The sequence below is a fragment of the Engystomops pustulosus genome, chromosome 9 (genome assembly GCF_040894005.1).
Source record: "Engystomops pustulosus chromosome 9, aEngPut4.maternal, whole genome shotgun sequence".
Classification (NCBI taxonomy): Eukaryota; Metazoa; Chordata; class Amphibia; order Anura; family Leptodactylidae; genus Engystomops; species Engystomops pustulosus.
The window spans coordinates 19,875,872-19,901,378 of NC_092419.1; positions in this window are offsets into that span (position 1 = coordinate 19,875,872).

The window sequence follows — 25,507 nt, forward strand, 5'->3', positions numbered from 1 at the left end:
CACCAATGGAGCTTCAATGGCTGTAAGTCTCCACCTGCCTGCAGACTCAGCTTTCAAGAGCGGAATCTCCCTAAGCACTCGTCTTGTTTCCCAAATCATTATTATCTCCTCACTGCTCCCTCAGCCCTCCCCCTCCTCCCTCATGCAGAGGTGACCTGAGCCCAGTGCTTCAGGAAGTCTTTTTCAGCTCATGTTGGCATGAATGAAATAGGAGGAGGAGTGTGAGGGAGGGACTGAGGGAAGAGGAGGGAGGTGAAAAGCTGTTAGAGTAGTGAGGAGATAATGATGATGACACAGAGACTCGCAGCCTGACATAGACACCCCTGTGATGCCATCCAGCTCATTGGCAGGGAGACAAGTAAGATTTGATCTACTTTTAAGAGTGAGTGTGACCAGTAATGTTAATAATAAAAACAGATTGGGAATGAGTATTAAAAATGCTATGGGAACCTGTCATTAGGTAAAAATAGCCACAAACTCCCTGGTGATACTGGAGGTAGGTGATGGAAGGCTGTGGGTATCTTGGGTCTCTATCTATGGCAGACAGTAAACTTCAACTGTGAACCACCAAGGCCAAAAAACAATTTAAAAAGTGCATTGACATCCTGTAATAATAATAATAATTCTTTATTTATATAGCGCCTACAGATTACGCAGCGCTGCACAAAGCATGTCAAATAGGTCCCTGTCCCCATGGGGCTCACGATCTAAACATCCTGTATAATAACTATGAGCAATTTTACCCTCGGCACCCGACCATGTGATACATTGTACCACCTGCGCATGTAAGGACCCACTCGCTCTGTTACCATGACAATAACACGTGGATACATATGAAAGTAACAGGATAAATTTCATTCACAAGGTCACAATATAATCAGTAATTACCCTTTAATTGGTGAATGAAGCAAAAATCTAAGCATAAATCTCTCTGTATGTTCGAGTGATATAAATGACTGGACCGGCAGAAACATGGAGGTATAACGCCCATCCCCCACAGCATCCACAGAACTTTGGAATTTGGAACTTGGAATATAATTTCCCTAATTCCCAACATGTGGATACCCCGTACACTGATGAGCAAAAGGCTCCATATCTCCCCATCCTCTACAGCTCTCCCATCATTTTATAGACTATCTGCTTGGCTCATACATAAATATGTCTTGTATCTATGTAGGACATGATTATCTATTCGGATTCTTGTCATGTATCTACACATCACAACAAGTTCTCACATTCCCTTATAGCTCAGTGTGTTATTAGGTTGATTCTCAAGCAATGTTAGATTCAGGCTCTTACATGTGATTCTCCTACAAGCTCCTCTCTGCTTCTCTCCCCCACCCCAGCATGAGAATGACCCTCACAGCAGCACCCAGGTGTGTGACACCCTGCACCCAGTGATCTCCTCAGCAGTGGCTTCTACTGGAGGTGATCCCCCAGTGCTGATCTCCTGCTGCCCCCCTGTAATTCTGGCGAGTATCCTCTTTAGACACCAGTGGAGTCATCCTGCTACACGGGGGACACTTGTCTGTAGTATCAGCAAAATTCTGCAAGCTTCTCTTCTGTCTTGCTCTGAGCCGAGGCTTCTGCAGAATGTTTTGTAAATAGAAGGTGATGAACTGTAAATAGAGTCTGCACGTAGTGTCTGCAGTGTATGTAGTGTCTGTATTAGGGTACATTCACACGCGGTATGCCCACTGTACGGGTATACCGCCGTGTGCTGGAGAGGAGGAGGAGGTGACCCCTCCTCCCTCCATAGAGAATAGTGGCGCAAGGCCGCACACTCGCCAAAAGATAGACCATGCTCTATCTTTTTGCAGTGTGCGGCCCAGATCGGCGCCACACATGTGTGGCACCGTATCTGCGCCGCGCCGCTATTGCCGTCTATGGGGAGGTACATGCGGCCGCAAATTTGCGGCCGCATGTACGTCCCCGCAGACGGCCATGTGAATGAGCCCTGTATCTGTACTAGTGTCTGCAGTGTATGTATTAAATGTACTACTGTCTGCAGTGGATCTAATGTCTGTATTCTCTGTACTAGTGCCTGCAGTGTCTGTATTCTCTGTACTAGTGTCTGCAGTGTCTGTATTATCTGTACTAGTGTCTGCAGAGCTCTGCTCAGATCGGTGTGGCACCGATCTGCACCGTACACCGCAAAAAGATAGAGCGTGCTCTATATTTTTGCGAGTGTGCGGCCGCGCGCCGCTGTTTCCCATGGAGGGAGGAGGGGTCACCTCCTCCTCCTCTCCAGCATACGGTAGTATGCCTGCACGGTGGGCATACCGCATGTGAATGTACCCTTACTTCTCAGTTAATGGCACCTTTGGGATGGAGTGTTTTTGCGACCGTTTTTGCGCCTGAATGAAATGTCCCAAGTGATGAATATCATTAGGCGCAACAAAACATCTGGATTGGTAGGATAGATGAGGGAAAGCTGCTTATTTTTGCTGCATGGCTAGTTTGGAGTTTATATCGCGAAAATGGCACAAAAACGGTGCGCCTGAATGAAAAGGGGCAATAACAACAGGAATACCGAGTGATACATGTGGCCCTATGTGTTATCTCCCCCCACCCCCATGATGTGATATCTATATGTATCTATGTGTGACCCCCCCAGTGATGTGATATCCTATATGTATCTATGTGTGGCCCCCAGTGGTTGTTATGTGTATTGCAGTTTGAGATGGATATTGTTATAATGTTCCTGTATTGTAATAAATGTGTCATATTATTGTTAGACACCTTGTTGCCGATATATTCAGTGTTATATTTGCATATTTCTGTTTTCTTGCATTCAGTGAATTTGAGTGACTGGCAGCCCCCGCACTCTTCCTCCTCACGCCCCTGGGTTGGTGGGATGATTCGGGTTCCAGGAACACTTTTGGCTCCTCCATTTTTCTTTCTGTTATAAAACAATATAAAATCCAGATAAAATTCCCCTGCAGAAGCTGCAGCTAATCCACGATCCTATTGCTAACGTTGTTACATGGGCTGAAGCCCCCCTGATCATATTACTGCCGTCTTATCAGATTAACATTGGTTTCCTATCATTCATAGAGCAGATTATTCCATCCCGGCTTTGGCTTATGAAATTTTTCAAGGCAAGATGCTGGATTCACATTTGATTCAATACACAGCTGCCGCTCTACCTGCTCTCCATGTGTCGCCCGCCTCTAGATTCTTCCACCTTCAGATGGTTCATAGAAAGTTTCCTTTATTTATCTAGAATTTATCGAATCTGAAAATATCTCCACAATTTACATTTTACATCTTTTTTCTTAGGACTTTACTTTTATGAATCTATTTCTCATTATTTCATTATTTATTATTATATTTTTTGTATTATTTTATGTTGTTATTATTTATTACTTTGTATTTATTTTATGTTTCTTTTCTTATATCTCTACGTTCCATGTGTTGGCATGAAGATAACTGAAATCAGATCTTTACATGAAACCGGGGAGATCTTTTATCTGAACTTTGTTGTACAGGTGAGAAATCTTCTGATGATGATCTCCGACTGAGAGCAAAAACGTTCAAAATAGAGTTGAATATATATTACGCCTCCTCCTGGGATTTTCACTGAGCGCACAGTATTTTGTTAGTTTACAAGACAATATATATAAGAAATAGATTATTATTTATAAACAATCACTACTTACACAGAGTTGCAAATATTTGGCATATGGGTGAATCTTCAGGATGACCCTAAAATTACCTTTTCTCTAAATAATAAACAAAAAAATGTTTTATTATTTCTTTAGTGATATAGTGCACACAGATTAAGCAGCGCTGCACACAGATTGCCAAATTGGCCCGTCTCCAATGGGGCTCACAATCTAATCAACCTACCAGTATGTTTTTGGAGCGTGGAAGGAAACCGGAGGACCCGGAGGAAACCCACGCAAACACAGAGAGAACATACAAAGTCTTTGCAGATGTTGACCTGGGTGGGACTTGAACCCAGGACCCCAATAAATGATGATTCTTCAAATTCCCCTGAAAAGGGCAATTATTTCTATCTCTCCCTCACAACCTCTTCATCCTATGTGCCCTCAAAAGGGAAAGTGTGAAATTATTAAAGCTCTATACTTTCCCTTACTGTCCCTCCAGCTCTACTCTTTCCTTTTTTTTGTCTTCTGCCTTTAATGGCTCCAGGACTTGTGACCCTACTATTTTACAGCAGGATCACATGTCTTGCCTGGCCAATCACAGGCCTGCTCAGATGCTAAGTCGATGGATAGGCTGCTCAGCAGTCGATCAAATAGCTTGTTGTGGTTTCCTGAAGCCGAACCCATAGCCAAATGTCTGTCTCACACTGGAGAATATATATAGAAAGTCTCAGAAGATATTGGGGCAGATTTACTTATTGGTCCTGTGATCCCTGATCCAGACGGTCCGACGAAGATGAAGTCCGACGCGATTCACCAACATCATGCGCCAGAGTTCCTGCATGTGTCGCTTCCCCGCTCAGGTCCCCGGAGTTCACCTTCTTCTTCCTGGTGCATGTAAGTGCATGTCTTGCGACACAATTTACAATGTTAAATCCTGCGCGTTGTCTGAAACCGGAAGGCCCACCCCCGATTTTTTGATGCATGAAAGCCGATGCCGATGCTCCAAAATCCGATCGCGTGCGCCAAAACCCCTTGTTAAATGCGGCACTAATCGGAAATTTTCCGGAAACCCGACGAAAATGCTCTCCGCGGATCCTTAATAAATGAGCCCCATTGTGCTGAGAAACATCACATCAAAAGCTTTTAGGCCTCTAAAGAAAGAAAGTGCCCCCCCATCTCACTGCAAACAGAAGATTGGATCTTCATTGATAATCTGCGGATGGGTTTTATTCCCGTCTTATTTTCGAGCTTCTAGAGACAGAAAAATGAATTAGGGCCAAAGTCTCCTCTCGGAATCACAGACAGAAACGTTCTGTACGACATCAATCATCGCACTAATTCCACAAGTTCAGAAATGAGCGGCCGCGACACAAAGAACCTGAGAGGAATACAGAGATCCGGACGTGCACCTAACTGGAGGCGCGAGGAACGGAGGAGGAAGAAGGACCCGAAAGTCACTAATGTAGGAATGAGATGTGCACACAAAGCTGACCAGTTACCATTAGTTTTTCTACTTGACTGATGCATCAGATCACATAAGGAGCTGGAAGAGCCACAGAGACAGAGGCTGCTGGAGATAACAGAAAGCTTCTATCTCACCCCAAATGCTTTATTCCCATCAGTACAGGTCAGTACTGCTCTATATTGATCTATATGATCCTGCTGATGCTTCTGGGTGATAGAGACCCAGACAGAGGCTGATGGAGATAATAGGAAGTTTCTATCTCACCCCAAGTGTTTTATTCCTCTCAGTACAGGTCAGTACTGCTCTATACTGTCTTACCCTGCGGATGTTTCTTAGTGGGAGTCCTGGGTAATGGTAATACACTGTATAGCGCAGTTTATCACTATATAATTTAATGTATAGGTAGATGACATAATGCATTGCTGCATTTATAACATAACATCTCTACAGAATACAAAATGTGACAAGACAATTCATAGCATATTGGGGGTCATTTATCTTTTTCCCATTCCTGTGTCTGTTTGAGCCTGTAATTTTTTTGCATAGATATATAGGGTGCACTAAAAATTTAGGGCTTTGAAAGAATGACAATTTGGGGGACAGGAGAGTGAGCCGCTGACACTTGGGGGACACTTGGGGGACAGGGACACGCTGACACTTGGGGGACAGGCTGACACTTTGGGGGGACAATCTGACACTTGGGGGGGGCACGCTGACACTTGGGGCACAGGACAGGGACACGCTGACACTTGGGGTACAGGACAGGGACACACTAACACTTGGGGTAAAGGACAGGGACACATTAACACTTGGGGGACATGACAGGGACACGCTGACACTTGGGGGACAGGGACACGCTGACATTTGGGGGACAGGATAGGGACACACTGACACTTGGGGGGCAGGACAGGGACACGCTTACACTTGGGGCCAGGACAGGGACACGCTGACACCTGGGGGGCAGGGACACGCTGACATTTGGGGGACAGGATAGGGACACACCGACAACACTTGGGGGACAGGACAGGGACACGCTGACACTTGGGGGAACAGGACAGGGACACGCTGACACTTGGGGGAACAGGACAGGGACACGCTGACACTTGGGGGACAGGACAGGGACATGCTGACACTTGCGGCCAGGACAGGGACACGCTGACACTTGGGGGGCAGGACAGGGACACGCTGACACTTGGGGGCAGGAAAGGGACACACTGATATTTGGGGTACAGGACAGGGACACGCTGACACTTGGGGGCAGGACAGGGACACACTGATATTTGGGGTACAGGCCAGGGACACGCTGACACTTGGGGGACAGGACAGGGACATGCTGACACTTGGGGGACAGGACAGGGACATGCTGACACTTGGGGGACAGGACAGGGACACGCTGACACTTGGGGACAGGACAGGGACACGCTGACACTTGGGGACAGGACAGGGACACGCTGACACTTGGGGCCAGGACAGGGACACACTGATATTTGGGGTACAGGATGGTGATGTCCTGTGCACGGAATAGTAGGATCCATGTCTTTCCTCATCTCTTTTATAGATATGACCTAAGCAGGAAGTGAACATCGGGAGAATCATTGTACAGTCCTCTTCACTTTGGCGCATTCTTTCGTCTTCTTCTCCTTTGCTGAGTAAACAAGTACCTGGACTTCTTATTCACTGCATTATCTGTTACAATGTGTCAGGTGCAAGAAATCAAGTGCTTTTCCAAGGCCAATAATTCTGTCTCTAATCATTCAATAGAAACAATGTAAGAATAAGACAATTGTTCCTCCTGATCCCGGTATCCATCTCCCAGCAGCCTCTGCTCCCATGAGTGGGGGGATCTCCACTCATACAAATTCCTCTACAAGAAATGAAACTGTCAATTAAACCTGCAAACGGCTCCGCAATCGTTAACGTTCTGTCATGGAAATTGACTGAATCCCATAATAATATTTTATTATATTAAAAATATAGAGAAATAAACTCCTATTTTATGGTGATGATTGGCAGGACATGTGACCACAGATACATAGTAATGCATCACTATCACTATATAAAAAATGTATCACTATCTAACATGATGTATCACTATATGACATGATGTATCACTATATAACATGATGTATAACTATATAACATGATGTATCAGCAAATAACATGATGTATTACAAATCAGTTTATCACATGGTGCATCACGACATGACACATCTCTACATTATTAGAATCATTATTACAGGACATACAAATAGAAGAACTGATTGTCTTCCTCTATAACATGATTTATCGCTACGTTACAAAAAATATTTGACTCCTGGTGTTGCCTGCGGTGGGGAAACCAGTGGAGATGATATATTAAGACTTGTCTGTACTGCGCCATTGCTGATCACCAGCTGCGCTGACACGCCAAGCTCCTGCACCAGGAACAGACGCAAGGTTCCGCATTATTTTGACGCATTTTTTGTTATCTGTGCACCAGAATCCGAAATATATGTCATGTAAGAGCTGGAGTAGATTTCTGCTGCTATTTCTGCCAGCTGTGGGGGTAAGTGATAGTAAATTGATTTGGGATGCGAAACCCTGCACACAGAAGGAGATCAGTCACCAAAACCAATATACACATTGTATATATACAATATACACAGGTATTTATAGGTTTTGTGCGCAATATACACATTGGCCCAAATTTACTTACCCGGTCCCTTCGCAATCCCTGATTCGGACGGTCCGGCGAAGATGAAGTCCGACGTGATTCACGAAGCTCGTGTGCCCAAGTTCCTGCATCCGTCGCTTCCACGCCGAGGTCCGCCGGAGTTCTCCTTCTTCTTCCCAGTGCTTACAAGTACAACTCAAAATGTTAAATCCTGCGCGTAGTCCGAATACGTTGTGTTGTCCGACGGCCCGTCCCCTGATCCGATCGTTTGCGCCAAAATCCCCTGTTAAATGTAAAACGTAAATCGTCAGGGGGAAACCCGGCGAAAATATGCTCCTGGGACCCTTAGCAAATGAGCCCCATTATCCATTCAATCTCTACCAATATGCTTGTGTATCCTGAGAATATTCTGCAGCTCTAAATATTATAATATTGCTATATAATTATAAGTCAGATTTGATATAAAATGGTCACTAGGGTTGTCCGACTCTTTAAAAAAAACTAGCAGGGGGGCTGGGGAGGTAAGTTTGAAAAAAGAAAGCTCTACTGACCTCTTCCGTCGCTCCCAGGGTCCCGCTGGTCCGTGTACCAGCGCATACAGCGCTGAGAATAGGGACGATTGGGCGTGGTCAGCCGGAAGCCAAACTCATCGGAGCTTCCGTGCCCTTGTAAACAAACAGCGGCATGGCAGCGCGGGACCCCGGGAGTGACAGAGGAGCTTTCTATTTTGCAAACTTACCTCTCCAGCCCTCCTGCTAGTTTTTTTAAAGAGTCGGACAACCCCTTTAAGATTTTGAAAAGTTTTTTAAAATTATCAAAATGTTAAAAATAATAAATTCATAATGATTCAAATGTATATAATCCCTTATAATCCCTCCATTGTATTAGTATTATATATTATATTACTGTTGTATTTTATCCTTATTATACTTCATTTATCCATTCATTTATTTCATAGTTACTTCTCTAAAAATCCAAAAAGTACAAACATTCGCCCAGAATTTCCTTTTCAAAAACAACATCTTTGTTTATTGAGCTACACCTACTCACAAAAACATATGAGAGGCATTGTGGGGGGATGTGCTGGAGTCTCTAAAGAGGTGATGGCCGTTTCCATGGTTTGGTGTTTTTCCAGCCTTTCACTCTGCTTTTGGCATATTTTTTCACAAAAATGTTTCTTCAGGATATCTGGGCATCAGGGGCGTAACAATCGCTGTCACAGGGAATGCGACTATGACCGGGCCTGAAGATGGTGGGGCCGCATCATACACTAAGCGTGGGTAAAGCGCCAAGACCTGAGGATGAAGAGAGCGCTGCTGGGATCGCGAAAAAGCACAAGATAAGTCTGCTGGAATGAAGGCTGCTGGACATTTAGTGAGGGAAGGATACTATTGGACATCTTTAAATTTTATCTGCTAGAATTTCATTTGTATGGGGAGGCTGCTGGACACTTCACGTGTAAGTGGATGCTGCTAGACAAGTATATTAGTGATTGGACACTTTATTTCTGAGTGGAGGCTGCTACTGGACACTTCAATATTAAGGGGAGGCTTCTGGACATTTCATTACTGGAGGGAGGCTGCTGCTGCTGGACATATCATAAACGAGGGGAGCCTGCTGCAAGACACTTCATTAGTAAGGGGAGGCCGCTGCTGGACACTTCATTAGTGAGGGGAGACTGCTGGACACTTCATTAGTGAGGGGAGACTGCTGGACATTTCATTAATAAGAGGAGGCCGCTGCTGGACATTTCATTAGTAAGGGGAGGCTGCTGCTGGACACTTCATAAATGAGTGGAGGATGCTGCTTTATATTTCATTAGTGAGGGCAGATTGCTGCTGTACACTTCATTAGACGGGGAGACTGCTGCTAGACAATTTATTAGTAAGTGGAGGCTGCTAAACATATCATAAACGACTGGAGGCTGCTGCAGAACATTTCATTAGAAAAGGGAAGCTGCTTCCAGACACTTCAGCAATGAGGGGAGGCTGCTGCTGGACACTCTATTTGTAAGGGGAGGCTACTGGACATTTCATAAATGGGGGGAGGCTGCTGGACATTTCAGGAATGAGGGGATTCTGGTATATGAGTATGGTGGTGTGACTATACACCTGTGTAGCATATACCTGTATGTGTTCTCAAATGCAATGTGTGGGACGGAGTGGGGGGCACCGTTGTTTTGTCATGCCACTGCTGAATGCCCCAACTTCTACATATCCCCTGGGTGTAACTATATTGCTTTTTACTGCTGCTGGACATACAAACTAATTATCATAGTGGGCAGTGCCACCCTACATCCTATATCAGTACTAATTGGGGCAGATTTACTTACACGGTCCCTTTGCGATCCAGCGGTGCGTTCTCTGCGGTGGATTCGGGTCTTCCAGTGATTCACTAAGGCACTTCCTCCGACGTTCACCAGTTGTACTGCTGCGCTGAAGTCCGCCGAAGCCCGCCGGAATGCATGAGCCTATTCCTGGTGAAGGTAAGTGCAAGTCCAGCGCCACTTTTTTTCCGAATCTATCGGATTTTCGTTCGGCCACGCCCCCCCCCCCGATTTCCGGCGCCTGCATGCCGGCGCCGATGCGACACAATCCGACTGCGTGCGCCAAACTCCTGGGGCAGTTCAGGGAAAAACGGCGCAAATTGGAAATATTCGGGTAACAAGTGAAAACGCGAATCGTGCCCTTAGTAAATGACCCCCATTGTGTCTAAAATAGCAACCCCCCCTCCCCCATCCATAGACTAGGATGTATTTTTATAACTTTGCCCTACTCCCTTTCCCTTCCGCTCATTTTATTTTATAGGGATTTATACTTTCCTTGTAGCAATGAGGTAACTTTGAGTTTGTCTTTCATAACCATAAATCTTTCATCAGCCCCCGATACCTATTGGCGCCCATAATATTCATCATGACTCTCCCGGACCCAATGTGACAGCAGTACAAGGAGTCTGTGTATATATAACGCGACTTCAATAAGGAAGAAGAGAAAACGGAATGAGGTGTTACCGCGCTTCAAATGAGAAATTACAGCCCAAAATAGAAGGTGCATTTACACTTTCCTGCTATTCATTGGATTGAAAAGTAGACGAACAAAGAGGATGTTGAGCAGATGCCGCTTTCCGCGACTTACAATAAGATGAGAACACTTTGTTTTCACAGAAACAAGCCGCCACTTTTATACTAGCGGGAAAACAGCGGCTATTCACATCGCTACCTGCCGAAAATTCTCAGCCTCTGTGTATCATCACCGGCCAATTGTTCTCAGGAGTCGGACATTATGGTAGAACGCAAAGCCGCTGCAGCGGGGCCAGGACGCCGCTCACGGGAATTCCTCTAGGGTGTCAGCCATGTATAAGGAGCGCACAGTCAGCTGCATCGTCATCCGAGACACAGACAATCGGGAAGAAACTTCTTATTGAGATTCTCAATTCTTAAAAAAAATAAGTTTCTTAGGATTGGGGTAACTTTAATCTCCTGAGTGCAACGTCTGTAAGAGGGGAACGTCCACTATGTTCCCTTTGTAATGATGTGTCTACTGATGTGTTGAAAGGTCAATTGTTGCCTTCACTTCTAGGAAACAGTATCAAACCAATCACCTGCACTGGACCTTATCACCTGCACTAGACCCAATCACCTGCAATAAAACCAATCACCTGCACTGGACCTTATCACCTGCTCTAGATCCAATCACCTGCACTGGACCTTATCATCTGCTCTAGATCCAATCACCTGCACTGGACCTTATCACCTGCACTAGACCCAATCACCTGCAATAAAACCAATCACCTGCACTGGACCTTATCACCTGCTCTAGATCCAATCACCTGCACTGGACCTTATCACCTGCTCTAGATCCAATCACCTGCACTGGACCTTATCACCTGCACTGGACCTTATCACCTGCACTAGACCCAATCACCTGCACTGGACCTTATCACCTGCACTGGACCATATACTTTCACTGGACCCTATCACCTGCACTAGAACCAATCACCTGCACTGGACCTTATCACCTGCACTAGACCCAATCACCTGCAATAAAACCAATCACCTGCACTGGACCTTATCACCTGCACTAGACCCAATCACCTGCACTGGACCTTATCACGTGCACTAGACCCACTCACCTGCAATAAAACCTATCACCTGCACTGGACCTTATCACCTGCACTAGACCCAATCACCTGCACTGGACCTTATCACCTGCACTAGACTCACTCACCTGCAATAAAACCTATCACCTGCACTGGACCATATACCTGCTCTGGACCATTGTACCTTCACTGGACCCAATCACCTGCGCTAGAAGCAATCGCCAGCACTGGACTGTATACCTGCTCTGAAGCAAGTTACCTTCACTAGATCCTATCACATGCACTAGAACCAATCACCATGATTTACCCTTCAGCTCTGCTTGTAGAAGGTCAGAACATAAGGAGCAGCAAAAATAATTGGTTTACTTGCTATACCACGTAACAGACGTGATGAGTGGATGAGTCGTACAGGGGAGGAGTCTTACAGGGGAGGAGCTGTTCAAGAGGGAGGAGCCGTACATGTGAAGAAGCCTTACAGCGAGTGAAGATTTGCAGGGAAGTAGCATTATAGTGAGATAAGCCTTACAGGGGTGGGGACCTTATGCTGAGGAGCCTTACAGAGGAGGAGTCATACATGGAGGAAGCCTTACAGGGGGAGGGACCAAACAGGGAAGGAGCCTTACAGGGGAGAAGCCTTACAGGGAAGGAGCCTTACAGGGGAGGAGCCTTACAGGGAAGGAGCCTTACAGGGGTGGAGCCTTACAGGGGAGGACCCTTACAGGGGAGGAGCCTTACAGGGAAGGAGCCTTACAGGGGAGGAGCCTTACAGGGGAGGAGTCATGCAGGTGCTCGTGCTCCAGTGTATGATAGAGGGCTCGCCCCCCAGGGTCTGATCTGGCAGAGCTTTTTGTTGAAACCTGCAAACAATGTTTTAAAAACCGCCCCGTGCCACCTACTTCGCTGGCGGCTGTGCCCACAAGGCGTGGAGTGGGCGCAGTCCCTATAATAATCGCAGATTCTTGCAGTGTGCAGGAATTTTTGATTCTTTTACTGCTTCTATGCCCGAAAACTGGTGCAGAGCAATGATAGATCTGAATCTCTTCCTATCAGCCTCTATCATTTCCATCATTTCCCGTAAACACTTCTCCATTATTTATGTGTCTTTGTGTTCCTGGATTCTAATTTCTGCTTCTATTATTTATGGATTTCTAAATTATGGATTTCTCCGATTTTTGTGTTTAGTTTTGTAATAAAATGTATTCTTTATAAAAAGCCAAATATGTAAAAAAACTTCTGCGCTCAACATGTAGCAGATCTCTTATACACTCCCTATAGTAAAGCGAACCTCTATGTGTCCATCATAAGAACAGGAAATATGAACAATAAGTAACAATCGCTTATATATTACAGTAATATTCATTCACCATGTGTTAGTTTTAAAGTTTGAAACATCTGCAAAGAGTTTGTATGTTCTCTCCGGGGTTGTGTGGGTTACCTCCGGGTCCTCCGTTTTCCTCCCACACTCCAACACATACTTGTAGGTATGCCATGTATAATGATGTTACACTGTCTGGCAATAGTATTTAGTAGAGTGTATGACAGTGTATGGAATTGGTATTTCATCAGTGAATAGCGGTATTATTCAGTCAATGTATAGGGGTATTATTAGGTTGCCATATTGCAGTAGTATCTGATCAGTGTTTTGCTTTTATATATTCTTAATACAGTACAAGTATCAGGATTTTATTAGTGTGTGTTGTTATTATATAGTTGTACTGTATGGCATTAGTATTTCATCAGTGTATGGCAGAATTCTGTCATCATAGTACTGCATTATTATCTCTACAGTGTAAGGCGGTATTATATAATCACTGTACAGTATTATCTCATCAGTGTGTGGTGGTATTATATATTTACTGTACGCCATTAGTATATGGCATTATTATAGCATTAGAGTATGGCGGTATTATATAATCATTATACAGTATCGGTATTTCATTATTGAGTGTCAGTCTTATATAATCCCTGTACATTATCAGTATGTAAGTGTATGTAGGTATTATACAGTCTCTACACAGTAATAGTATTTCATCAGTGTATGGCAGTATTATATAATTATCTCATCAGTGTGTTATATATTTACTGTAGGGCATTAGTATATGATCAGTGTATGGCGGTATTATATAGTCTTTACACGGTATCAGTATTTCATCAGTGTATGGCGGTATTATATAATCACTGTACAGTATTATTATCTCATCAGTGTGTGGTGGTTTTATATATTTAACGCATTAGTATATGATCAGTGTATAGCGGTATTATATAATCACTGTACAGTATCAGTATTCCATCAGTGTATGGCGGTATTATATAATTACTGTACAGTACTATTATCTCATTAGTGTATGGTGGTTTTATATATTTACTGTACGGCATTAGTTTATGATCAGTGTATGGCGGTATTATATGATCACTGCACAGTATTATTATCTTATAAGCGTATGGTGGTTTTATATATCTACTGTATGGCATTAGTTTATGATCAGTGTATGGCGGTATTATATGATCACTGTACAGTATCAATATTTCAGCAGTGTATGGCGGTATTATATAGTCTCTACACAGTAATAGTATTTCATCAGTGTATGGCGGCATTATATAATCACTGCACAGTACTATTATCTCATTAGTGTATGGTGGTTTTATATATTTACTGTATGGCATTAGTTTATGATCAGTGTATGGCGGTATTATATGATCACTGCACAGTATTATTATCTTATAAGCGTATGGTGGTTTTATATATCTACTGTATGGCATTAGTTTATGATCAGTGTATGGCGGTATTATATGATCACTGTACAGTATCAATATTTCAGCAGTGTATGGCGGTATTATATAGTCTCTACACAGTATCAGTATTTCATCAGTGAGTGTTGGTATTATATAATTACTGTACGGCCTCGGTATCTCATCAGTTTATGGCGGTATAATTCTTTATCTATGAATTATAAATGCGAGTTCCTGGGACTGGAATCTTGCGTATGTTGATGTCATTGTGCCCTTGTTTACACTGCGGATACCACGGAGCGTTCCACCTGCATCTCGTATGCGATCGTCCGGCTTCTAGTGATGGAAGGTGCGCGTGATGCGCTATCATTACATTAATGGGATGAAGTCAGAGGCTTCTTCCATTATTCATAATCATCAGTCATTGCCTCTGCACCTTCCCCGCTCCTGCCCTTGCCGTGTCGCCAGCTATAAGTGCACTTTAAGCGTCCGCGCCGCGCTCCACTGCGGTTCCATTTACTCCTGGCTGCTCCTGCATCACATCCACGAACAATTATCACAAGTGACACTTAATAGCTGCCGGCTGATTACAATATTTGAGGGGATTTTGTATCGAAGAACGGACATATATAATTGATTCTTGCACTAATGCGCGTCACACCCGCGTCTAGCGCTCAACCGCCGCAGTACAAGTAATTTTACTCATTGGTTCATTAAAAGACATTAGAACATTAGTAAAGTCTCAGCCACGTGTAACCGGAGATGAGATCTGACAGAAGAAATCATCAGACTTACAGAGACAAAGTCCCATATAGTGAACTGGAATGTCCCTTAAAGGGAACCTGTCACCAGCACCTCATTTTCACTAAAGGCAGGTTGCAGAAGCTCATTACACCTGCATTGCAAATCTGTCTTTCTGCCTTTTCTAAGCATTTGCATTACAATATAATTGTGTGTTATAACTTACCTTGCACCCTGACAGAATCCTGGGGTAGTCACAGGGGCATGTGTTTCAAAAAACAACATGTGACTTGTCTGTGTTACTCACTCATCTGAGCTTGGCCCCCACCTTTGTGCTCCTGTACAGCTCCACCTCCTGCTCCTTCTCAGAGGTCACAACCTGGTCAGCCTGACATCAGTGGGGGAGGGAGGAGCTGTACAGGAGCACAAAGATGGAGACAGCCTGCAGCTCAGACAAGTCACATGTAGTTTTTTTAAATGCATCCAAACCAAAGCCCAACCCCTGTGACCACCCCAGGATTTTGTCAGCATGCAAGAGTAAGTTGTAACACACAATTATATTGTAATGTAAATACTTAGAAAAGGCAGAGAGGCATGTTTGTACTGCTGGTGTCATGGGCTTTTACAATCTGTCTTTAGTGAAAATGAGGTCCCTGGTGACAGGTTCCCTTTAAAGTAAAACCATCAGCAGGTGTGACCCTACAGACTGTAGCCAGTGCTATGTATTGTCCCTAGAGACACATTGTATCAGACCTTTTTGTTTATTGTTAGTAGCAGGAGGACTGTGAAATATGGATTTCTATTAAATTATTGTATCTTCATCAAGTTCAATAGTCATGGGGGGGGGGGTTATCCTCACACTGCTGTGTTCTGTGCTCACTGCAGCCAATGTTAGGTATTGACTTTGTAGAGATGTGTAATCATACCTTTGTGTATGTTGTTAGTAGGTGCAGGACTGTATAATCTGGATATTTGTATTCCAGGATTGTAGCTTCTACTACTGCATGGCGAGGTATCAGTCCTCACACTGCTGTGCTCTGTGCTCTCTCCATCCAGTGTTATCTTTTGTCCCTGGAGAGATGTGCAATCATTCCTTTGTATATGTTTTTAGTAGCAGCAGGACTGTGATTATAGATTTATATTCCAGGATTGTAGCTGCACTGGGGATGTGTTCATTTCACCCACTTTCCAATAAGCCAATATGCTAACGCTAATATGCTAAGTGTGAAGAGGAAGAAGAGGAGAGGAAATATTTAGCTCCTGTGTGATATTTGTATGTATAATGGTTGTTTGTGTTGGGTGTTTATCTGCCAGTTTTCCTCCTCTCGCCCCCGTCCGTGTGGTGCAGCAGGTTTTTTAGTTTTTTTATGTCTTGTTGTCTAATGTAAGTTAATTATAACACCATCAGCTAAGTGTATGAAGGCGAAGGAACATTTTGATGAGGAATGACAGATTAACAAGCTGATGCCATATTATAGAAGTGGCTGTGACTGCGCGGCTGGCGAGACTACGAGCCCGGGGATCCAATGGGAAGAGAAAAAAGTACTGAAAAAACATTGTACTGTAATCGGTATCCTAAATAGAGGACATGGGCCCAAAGACCTGCACCCCACACAAGGGGAAAAGAGCTAGAAAGGACACATGATGATTGGTAAAATCTCACAATACACGAAGAACTATGCACTTATAAATGTGCTGTCCTGTGCAGTCTCTTCCTCCTGTGTAATCACTGGGGCAGATTTACTTACCCAGCCCATTCGCGATCCAGCGGCGCCTTCTGTGCGGTGGATTCGGGTCTTCCGGCGATTCACTAAGGTAGTTCCTCCGCCGTCCACCAGATGTCGCTGCTGCGCTGAAGTTCCCTGAGGCCTGCCGGAATGCCCTGAAATTCACCGGCCTATACCTGGTGAAGGTAAGCGCGAGTCCTGCGACACATTTTTTTTTAAAATGCGGCGGTTTTTCCGAATCCATCGGGTTTCCGTTCGGCCACGCCCCCGATTTCCGTCGCGTGCATTCCGGCGCCGATTCGCCAAAATCCGATCGCGTGCGCCAAAATCCCAGGGCAATACAGGGAAAATCGGCGCAAATCAGAAATATTCGGGTAACACGTCGGGAAAACCCGAATCGGGCCCTTAGTAAATGACCCCCACTGTGTGCGGTCTCCTCCTCCTGTGCAGTCACTGGGGGTCATTTACTAAGGGCCCGATTCGCGTTTTCCCGACGTGTTACCCGAATATTTCCGATTTGCGCCGATTGTACCTGAATTGCCCCGGGATTGTGGCGCACACGATCGGATTGTGGCGCATCGGCGCCGGCATGCGCGCGACGGAAATCGGGGGGCGTGGCCGAACGAAAACCCGACGTATTCGGAAAAACCGCCGCATTTAAAAACCGAAAAAGTGTCGCTTGGGGAGCGCTTACCTTCACCTGGTCCGAGGTGGTGCATTCCGGCGCGATGAGATGACTTTCAGCGCAGCAGCGCCACCTGGTGGACGGCGGAAGAACTACATTCATAAATCCCGGCCGGACCCGAATGCAGAGCAGAGAACGCGCCGCTGGATCGCGACTGGACCGGGTAAGTAAATGTGCCCCACTGTGTGTAGTTTCCTCCTCCTGTGCAGTCTCTGTGTGCAGTCTCCTCCTCCTGTACAGTCACTGTGTGCAGTCTCTTCCTCCTGAGCAGTCTCTGTGTGCAGTCTCCTCCTCCTGTACAGTCACTGTGTGCAGTCTCTTCCTCCTGAGCAGTCTCTGTGTGCGGTCTCCTCCTCCTGTGCAGTCACTATGTGCAGTCTCTTCCTCTTGTGCAGTCACTGTGTGCAATCTCTTCCTCCTGTGCAGTCACTGTGTGCAGTCTCTTCCTCCTGTGCAGTCACTGTGTGCAGTCTCTTCCTCCTGTGCAGTCACTGTGTGCAGTCTCCTCCTCCTGTGCAGTCTCTGTTTGCAGTCTCTTCCTCCTGTGCTGTCACCGCAGCAGCGACACCTAGTGGACATCGGGGGAACTGCCTTAGTGAATCCTGGCCAGACCTGAATCCTCCACAGTCTCTTCCTCCTGCGTAGTCTCTTCCCCCTTTGTGTGTACTGTCCTCCTCCTGCGCAGTCTCTTCCTCCTTTGTGTGTACTGTCCTCCTCCTGTGCAGTCTCTTCCTCCTGTGCAGTCTCTCCCTCCTGTGCAGTCTCTCCCTCCTGTGCAGTCTCTTCCTCCTGTGCAGTCTCTCCCTCCTGTGCAGTCTCTTCCTCCTTTGCAGTCTCTTCCTCCTGTGCAGTCTCTTCCTCCTGTGCAGTCTCTTCCTCCTGCACAGTATCGTCCTCCTTTATGTGTACTGTCCTCCTCCTGTGCAGTCTCTTCCTCCTTTGTGTGTACTGTCCTCCTCCTTTGCAGTCTCTTCCTCCTTTGTGTGTACTGTCCTCCTCCTGCGCAGTCTCTTCCTCCTTTGTGTGTACTGTCTTCCTCCTGTGCAGTCTCTTCCTCCTTTGTGTGTACTGTCCTCCTCCTTTGCAGTCTCTTCCTCCTTTGTGTGTACTGTCCTCCTCGTGTGCAGTCTCTTCCTCCTTTGTGTGTACTGTCTTCCTCCTGTGCAGTCTCTCCCTCCTGTGCAGTCTCTCCCTCCTGTGCAGTCTCTCCCTCCTGTGCAGTCTCTTCCTCCTGTGCAGTCTCTTCCTCCTTTGCAGTCTCTTCCTCCTGTGCAGTCTCTTCCTCCTGTGCTGTCACATTATACAGTGCATCTGCCTCTTGTGCTCCAGGCTCTTCCTGATGTTAGTTTCGGAGGTTCATGTTGTTTGGCCGTGGACAATAATCCAATCACATTTCTGTATATTTCCATATTTAGAGTAAACATATTATTATCCGTTTATCCCAGATCCTGGTGCTGAGTTATACGTGCTCCGGTCTCTTGTCACTCCACGTGTATCAATGTGAAGGGCTTCATGTTATTTCCTTCCGGACGTAGAATCCTAAAACCTGCTCTTCTCAGAACTGTCAGAAAGGTCTCCAGGCATAAATCTGTCACAGATCTCCCAGAAGGCCTCGCACTGTCACATCTGCCCCATGGAAGCGTCTGGATACAGTAAACATCTGGACACTTTGCTGCATTTTTTAATTTCTGGGAATAAGCTGGAAACTAGTGATGAGCGGGTCAGCAAATACCAGCCGATAACATTTCTATCAGAGACATGACAGGTCAGCAACAAGTCACACGTCAGGTACAATGCTGTATGAGAACATGTGACCTGCTGCGGAGTATATAAGCAACGCGCGGAAGTAAGATGGGGTTAAATAAGGCACAAAGGGGGAGGGGCGGTCATGTGTGCATGGTGGGACAGGACATATTGGGGCAGATTTACTTACCCGGTCCATTCGCGATCCAGCAGCGCGTTCTCTGCGCTGGATTCGGGTCCGGCCGGGATTTATTAAGGTAGTTCCTCCGCCGTCCACCAGGTGGCGCTGCTGCGCTCAAAAGCATCGGAACGCGCTGGAGTTCACCGGCTCGGGCTGAGTGAAGGTAAGTGCAAGCTCCGCAACAGATTTTTTGTTTTAAATGCAGTAACACTTGATATATGGACAGGAGTAACATGTGATATATGGACAGGAGTAACATGTGATATATGGACAGGAGTAACATGTGATATATGGACAGGAGTAACATGTGATATATGGACAGGAGTAACATGTGATATATGGACAGGAGTAACATGTGATATATGGACAGGAGTAACATGTGATATATGGACAGGAGTAACATGTGATATATGGACAGGAGTAACATGTGATATATGGACAGGAGTAACATGTGATATATGGACAGGAGTAACATGTGATATATGGACAGGAGTAACATGTGATATAAGGACAGGAGTAACACGTGATATATGGACAGGAGTAACATGTGATATATGGACAGGAGTAACATGTGATATATGGACAGGAGTAACACGTGATATATGGACAGGAGTAACACGTGATATATGGACAGGAGTAACATGTGATATATGGACAGGAGTAACATGTGATATATGGACAGGAGTAACACGTGATATATGGACAGGAGTAACGTGATATATGAATAGGAGTAACATGTGATATATGGACAGGAGTAACACGTGATATATGGACAGGAGTAACGTGATATATTAATAGGAGTAACATGTGATATATGGACAGGAGTAACATGTGATATATGGACAGGAGTAACATGTGATATATGGACAGAAATAACATTTAATATATGGACAGGGGTAACATGTAATATACGGACAGAAGTAACATGTGATAAATGGACAGGAGTAACATGTGACATATGGATAGAAATAACATTTGATATATGGAAAGGATTAACATGTGAAATATGGACAGGAGTAACGTGATATATGGACAGGGGTAAAATACAACGAAGATATGTGGCAGTTGGTAGCTAACGCCATTTAACCAACTATAGTGAGGAAAATGTGTGGTGTCATGTCCTGTAACCCACTTCTTGCACCAAGGCCTCACAATTTGTTCACAAACATTTCGTCCTTGGCGACAAATATAATACACATTTAGGTATATGCAATACATACAGTACAGTTTACCTGCCATCTGACGGTCTTACCCTGGGTGTATGGCATCTAGGTGCGACTGAATGAACACTCCTGTCCCCTATATTAACTGCAAGCTGACTGGCAATAAATGACAGTTGTGCACACATTGGGGCACATTTACTTGCCTGGTCCTGTTGTGATCCCGCTGTGCATTGTTCGAAAAGGATTTGGGTCCGGCACAATTCACTAAGGTCGTGTGTCCAATTTCCTGCAGATGTCGGTGCTGAGTTCACCTTCTTCCTGGTGCATGTGAGTGAACTTGCGACACATTTCATTTTTTAAATTCCGCAGTTTTCCAAATCCGTCAGGTTGTCCGATGGCTATGCCCCCCACCCCGATTTCTGTTGCGTGCAAGTCGGCGCCGATGCGCCACAATCCGATCGTGTTCAGGAAATATTCAGGAAAACCCAACGGAATCGCGGTCCTTGGACCCTTAGTAAATGTGCCCCATTGGCTTTAGCAGCCCAATGGGTAAAGACTTGAACGTTGCAAACGTTACTTAGAAATGGCTATTCAGGGTAGCATGGAAACAAAATGCAAAATGTCCATTTCATAAAGGAAGGAGGCATATATATCAAACATTTGTCAATGGCAACTTTTTACTTTGAAGTAGGTGGCAAAAGTCTCTGAGAAGGCTTTACGAAAAAAATCCAGAAGCTGGGCGCAACCCTTGAAGTCGGAAAAAGTGCAGATAAAGTCTCCTCCTTCCAGGGAGTAACAGCAAAAATAAACATGCATACAATTGTAGAAAGTACCTGTTAAGGGCTACAGCCCATCAGGGTTACTCTGTATCAGATCTTCCAGCAATAGCAGGATCAGGGACTAGAGGAGGATCCTGTGGAGAAGTAACAACATCTGGCTGGGGACACCCGGTGGCAGCATCATGCAATGCAGGCTCCTCAGCATCCTCCTGACATTCAGCGGGAGGGACACTGCCCTCCGGGGTGTTGGCTGGTCCAGTCGGTGGCTCAACGGAGCCTGTGATCATCGAGGAGTCCAGAAACAAGTAAACGCGAGCCATCGGCAGTGCCGCAGCTCCCTCCAGCTCCAGATCTTTTGGGGCCGGGTCGTCACCCCACTGGTAGTCCGCAGGCTGAAAAGGGTCTTTCGATAGAGCCCCCGGATAGGGCCCATCAGCCACAGAGGATCCCCGGGATCCAGCTGCACTTGCGGCAGGATAAGCAGCAGGGGTACTCCCCTGGAGCAGGCCTGGCCCATAGATGGCAATGGGACCCGTGCTGACAATAAATGTTGGTGCAGCACTCACGTGGGTCAAGGCCTGGGGATTCACAGCCCGGGTGGAAACAGAAGACACCGGCCAGACATTTTCCTTGAAGAGCTCTGCATAGGAGATCCAGATGACACCAGCGGCCTAGGGTCTGCGGGGTCCTTCCTGCAGGGAGAACTCAATCCACTCCCGTGGCTTCAGGTTGCGGGGCCGTTTTGGCAGATCTGGTCGCTTGGACGACCGGCGGGGAATAAAGACCTCCCAACCAGTGTAGTCCTGGGTAACGAAGCCGAAACCCTGCTGTCGGTCGCAGCAGCAGACTTGACCGGTGGTCCGGTTCTGTTGGACCCAGGCGCCCTCTTTGGAGCATCCTGCCATGAACCGCTGGGCCTCCTTCTCCAGTCGTCGTTGATCCGAGACAACATCTCAGAGATGCCGCCGGAGGGCCTCACCTCAGCCCTGAGGCTGCTGGGGTACTGGTGCTGCAGGCTGTCTCTCTGGAACAGGCTCAGGCTTCACAGGTGGTCGAGCAAATGCCGGAACTGGAGCAGCCAGAGGATCGGTAACAGCAACAGTAGGATGGTCGGCAGCTGCATTAGGCCCAGACGCTGGCTCGGTAAGAGTCGGGGCCTCCCCATATGGTGCCTCCATATGGGCCCGCGGTACCAGCATGGTTTCCATGAGAGGCAGCAAGAACCGCCCGGGTGCTACATGGCGCTCCTTCACCGACTGTAGGTAGGTCCTCATGACGGAGGCCTCGGTCAATCCGCAATGCAGCCGGTGCCCTGCAAAGGGCCTCCCGACCGGCTGTGCAGAGACCACAATGATAGTCTCTAGTGCTTGTAGGAACTTTGGTTCCTCAGTGGAGGGGAAAAGCCTAGGACCTGGCATGGTGCTGACCTCCCAACAAAAAGTCCACAGGAGTTCTGGGGTTTCGATGAGGCGTGGCAGGAAGTCCTTTTCGTGCCAGAGGGTGGAGTCAAAGCCTTTCCCGCCAAGGTTTGTGGAGGGTTCTATTTTCCTCTGCGCTACAGTAGGCGCAGTTTGTGCCATTCGCGCATGGGTGGACCTTGGTGAGTCACCTGGATTTTCCACCAATGAAGGTTTTAGCGGGCCTGAGCTCCTTGCTGTGCCACAATCTTCCAGAGATTAACACTTTGGGCGCTGCATCGCCAATGTAGCAGAGCTGACAAAGTCCGTTTGCAGGGATTAACCTCCTGTGTGCTGGAGCGGAGCTCGACAGCATGTAGCAATGCAGAAACACAGTCTATGAAGTCTATTGAATAGCACAAAAATCACTTGGGCCAAAACCAAATTGGCAGTAGGGTTAGGCAGCACAGTCTTTTCAATTAAGGACAGTCTATAGTGCCAGTATAAGGCACAAAAGTAGAAATCCTGTTCGTGACGCCACTTGCAACATCCCCCACCGTGGCCTAGCCTTTTTCTTGGGGCCTAGAGGCAGCCGAGGCCCAGAATACCGGAGTGGCTGGCGGTTGTGGCCTAGGCACACTGTGGTTACGGTGCTTGGTATGGGGACCGGAGGGCTGTCCTACAGCCTGGCAGGTCTCCAGCAGGTGGTGTGTGCAAGAAAATGTGGAGGGAGAGGCTAATGTACTTGAATCTCCCTGGGACAACCCCTTTAATGTCCATGGAATGAGTCCCTGGGTAATAGATGGGGCGCCCTTGGTGTTACAGCCGTATTTAGGGAACAGACGGAGGCAAAGTTGTGGAAAACAACTCATGGTTCTTTATTCAAACAACTGCAGGCAACGAGCCAAACAATCTGGTTATGGTGGTAGCTGTGTCCAGGTATTGAAGCTACAGCTTTGTCCTTTGTGTGGCACTGAAGGTGTGCGTCACACTATCTCTCTGGTCACTGACAGTCTATGCTCTATGTTGAGAGCTGAGGCCTAGGAGGCCTGTAGCAAGATCATGTGCTCTAAGAAGTGTGTGCTCTCTAGGAGAGCTGGGTTCCAAGAGGTGTGGATTCTAAGAGGCTTTGCCCCTTCCTGTCCAGGGGTTTTATCATCCCCTGGTCAGGTGTTGCCTCACTCTCAAATCACACTCCAGTTTACAGAAAGGAATACAATTGGATAATCTACTAATTGATAATTGATAATTGAATCATCTGCTCTGTATTGGCAGAGGTGTTGCACATGTGATATAAGGACGGGAGTTAGATGTTATATATGGACAGGAGTAACATGTGATATTTCTGTCACAAGTCAAACTCCTTACAATCCACAGGCTTCTCATTACAATTCAGCAATTGATAGGAGCCGTGCGGCGGGTAAGTGTGTGTCTCGCACTGCGGAGCGCGTGAATGAGACGGGATTGTGATAGGAAGTCGGGTCCTTCAGCACAATGTGTGTGATTTGTCTTGATTGAAAAATCAATAAGCTATTAAACAATCCGGCTTTTCCTGTTCATATTATGACTGCATTATAGAACATGTATATCCCCAGTGACTGCACGTATGGAGCGTGTGGGGCCGTGCCATAGGGGGCTGCAGAACATGGCAAGGTCAAAAACACACAATTTGTTTTCACATCCTACATTTATTTTTTAACAACCCCCACCCCACCCACACTCCCTTAGCACACCTCTATCATTTTAATCAAAGTCAGACAACCACTTTAACAATTTATAGAATTGGGTCTCACGGTGTATAGGAATCTGGGCATAGGACATCAGAAAGGGGGCAAAGCTGCCAAGGAGAGGGAGGATGCAGACAATGTCATTGTCCCTTTAAATCATTTCACCCTATGGATACATTCCAGTAATCCTCCAGATGATTCTGGAGGCCCTGAGCTACTCACAACCCCTGGCCCTGCCTACTTGCCACATTGTGCTAACCCGCAGAGGACAACTAGTCAGCATTCACAACTATAAGTATGTGCTTAGAACAGAAGATAAATGAGTAGAGAAAGAGACTGACTCATAGACTTACACCAGCGTAGTCAGGATATTGTAGTAAAAAAAACAACAGTACAGAATCATGAAGCAAATATGTCAAAATACAGCAACAACAAAATAGGGAAGATATAATCGCAATGATAAAAAGACTAGAATGACCAAGAAATTGAAGCAGGAGGAAAAGTATATGAGAAGTTCCTGGACGCCGCCCCAGCAGCTGACTGGCTCCAAGAGGACACAATAATCATCGCAATGATCAAAAGACTAGAATGACCAAGAAATTGAAGGGGGAGGAGAAGTATATGAGAAATTCCAGAAGCTGACTGGCTCCAAGAGGACACCAACCATATTTCTTGAGAACACACACCCAGCTCAGCCAAGAGAAGGCACAAGGCTATCAGTCACAGACTCAGGCAGTAACACCCCAGGATTGGTTCACAAGCCCAGAACTATTCGGCCAGAACTCATTCAGAGACTTATGAAGC